Below are 2929 nucleotides of genomic sequence, written 5' to 3' on the forward strand. Positions count from 1 at the left end.
GTGTGTGTTTCTGTGTGGTGTGTGTGTTTCTGTGGTGTGTGTTTCTGTGGTGTGTGTTTCTGTGGTGTGTTTCTGTGGTGTGTGTGTGCACATGCACACACGAGGGCAGGCACCCTTGGAAGCCAGGTGTGTTGGATCCTCTGAAGCTGGAGTTCAGGCAGTTGTGCGATACCTGGCATGCGTTCTAGAAACCAAATTCTGGTACTCTGGGAGAACAGTGTGAACTCCTCACTCCTGAGCCATCTCTAGCTCCCTTACCTGGTTCTTCCCAAAATGACACTTGCTCTTTATAAACTTCTGTATATCTGTGGACCAGGAACAATTCTTCATGAGAGGAGTACAAAGGCAAATTCCACAAGGTGTCTGACCTCAAGGGTGTCTGACTTGATAAATGAATAATCTGTAAACTTCAAAGGCTCCTAGGCCAGGGATGCTATGGTAAGCATTAATGGCAGAAACATATGGTGGAGTGGTCATTTATTCCTGGTAGAAGAAAGCCACTACAGGTGTCCTGGAGGAAATGGCCATTGTCTGTCCCTGCCTGCATACCTTGAAAATAATGTTTTATTTATTATTTTAAAAAACATGCATTTATACAATCTATACTGATCATATCTACCCACCACTCCCTGCCACCAAATGTCCCTAGTGTCTTGCTATCATTCCCCATATGGGTGTAGCAGATAATACCCTCCTCTTCCTAGGGGAGCTCATTAAGACATAGGGTATTCTAAAGAGAGATGAAACATTCCACTCTGTAAAGAAGTGGGTTAAGCCCAGGAAATAGACAACTTAAAGGCTTCAGGAAGTCTCTAAAACCAAGTAGATTAATTAGATCCCCACCCCAAATATACATAAGCACTAAGGACTGTTAAGAATACTAGACAAATTGGGCATCCCGGTCTAGGATCAGGTCAGTTGAGTCATCTGGAAGAAAGAGAGACCAGGTGAACTGCTTGGAAGAGACACTCTCCAACATGCAAGTTATGCAGGTTTCACTTTGGTGCGTTGTCAGTCATCCTGGGGTGGGCTTTTGTGATGGAACAGTTTGAGTCGTTTGTCCTCCTGGATATCCAGACTCAGGCCTGCCACTGGTTCTCATCTGGGGTGAGAGGATAATTCATGTCTCCATAGAAATAGTGTCATGATCATCAAAATACCAAATAATCCAATTAAAATGGGTATAGGCCTAAACAGAGAATTCTCAGCAGAAGAATCTCAAATGGCCGAAAGACATTTAAGCAATTGCTCAACATCCTTAGTCACCAGGGAAATGTAAATGAAAACAGCTCTAAGATATCATCTTACACCGGTCAGAAAGGCTAAGATCAAACACACTGATGACAGCTTATGTTGGAGAGGATGTGGCGTAAGGTGAACACTCTTTCACTGCTAGTGGGAGTGAAGACTTGTACAGCTAACTTGGAAATCAATATGGTGATTTCTTAGAAAATTGGGAATCAATCTACCTCAAGACCCAGCTATACCAATCTTGGGCATATGCTCAACACATGCTCAATCATACCCAAGGACACTTGCTCAACTTTGTTCATAGCAGTGCTTTTTGTATCAGCCAGATACTGGAAACAGCCTAGATGTCCCCCAACTAAATACTGGATAAGGAAAGTGTGGTACATTTATACAATGGAGCATTACTCAGCTGTAAGAAAAAAAAATGTCCTCATAAAATTTACAGGCAAATGGGTGGAATGAGAAAAGAAAAAAAAACATTCTGAGTGAGGTAACCCAGACCCAGAAAGACAAACATGGTATGCACTCACTCATAGGTGCGTATTAGGAGTAAAGCATAGGATAACCAACCTATAATCCACAGCCCCAGAGACGCAAGGAGAGCCCAAAGAGGGATGCATGGATTCCCCTGGGAAAGGGGAAATAGAAGAGATCTCCCGGATAAACTGGGGGTGGGGCAGGGTGGAGGAGGTAGGTTGGAGGTGGGATAGAGTGGGAGAGTAGCTAAAGAGACATCTTGTTGGGGACATTTTGGGGTTAGGGAGATACCTACCTGGTGCCAGGGAAATTCCTAGGAACTCACAGGATATCCCAGGTAAGACTCCTAGCAAGAGTGGAGACGGTGCCTAAACTGACCTATGTAATCAGATTGGTGACTCCCATGATTGTCATCAGAGACACTCTATCCAGTAACTGATGGAAGCAGAGGCAGAGATCCACAGCCATGCACCGGCATGAGCTCTGGGAGTCTTACTGAAGAAAGGGAGGAGGTATGGAATGAGCCAGGAGGGGTCATGATGGGAACCCACAGAGGCAGCTGACCTGAGTTTGTGGGAACTCATGGACTCTGTACCAACAGTTAGGGAGCCTGCATGAGACCAAGCTAGGCCTTCTGCATGTATGTGACAGTTGTGTAGTGCTTGGTGTCTTTGTAAGGCTCCTAGTGGTGAGATCAGAACATATCCCTGGTGCTTAGCTGGCTTTGGGAACCTGTTTCCCATACTGGATTACCTTGCCCAGCCTTGATGCAAAGAGAGGAGCTTGGTCCCACCTCAATTTGATGTGTCATGCTTTGTCCAAGCCCATGGGAGGCCTGTTCCCTTCTCAACAGAGATGAACAAAGGGAAAGGAAAAGGGTAGATGGGAAGTGGAGGGGAGGGGCACTGGGAGGAGAAAAGGGAGGGAAAACTGTGGCTGGCATGTAAACTAAACGAAGAATATTATTTAAATGAAAATAAAATCTTAAAAATAATTCAATAAAAAATATCCCTCTTAGGTGTATTCAGCACTAGTGTTTTAGTTAACTCCAGGTGAAGTCAAGTTGACAATTAGAAAATGGGGCACTGATCTGAACAGAGAATTCTCAAAAGAAGAAGTACAAATGGCCAAAAGACACTTAAGGTCATGCTCAACCTCCCTAGCGATCAGGGAAATGCAAATCAAAACAACTTTGAGATAT

This window comes from Microtus ochrogaster, unplaced genomic scaffold, assembly GCF_000317375.1.
Source record: "Microtus ochrogaster isolate Prairie Vole_2 unplaced genomic scaffold, MicOch1.0 UNK14, whole genome shotgun sequence".
In the NCBI taxonomy this organism is placed as follows: Eukaryota; Metazoa; Chordata; class Mammalia; order Rodentia; family Cricetidae; genus Microtus; species Microtus ochrogaster.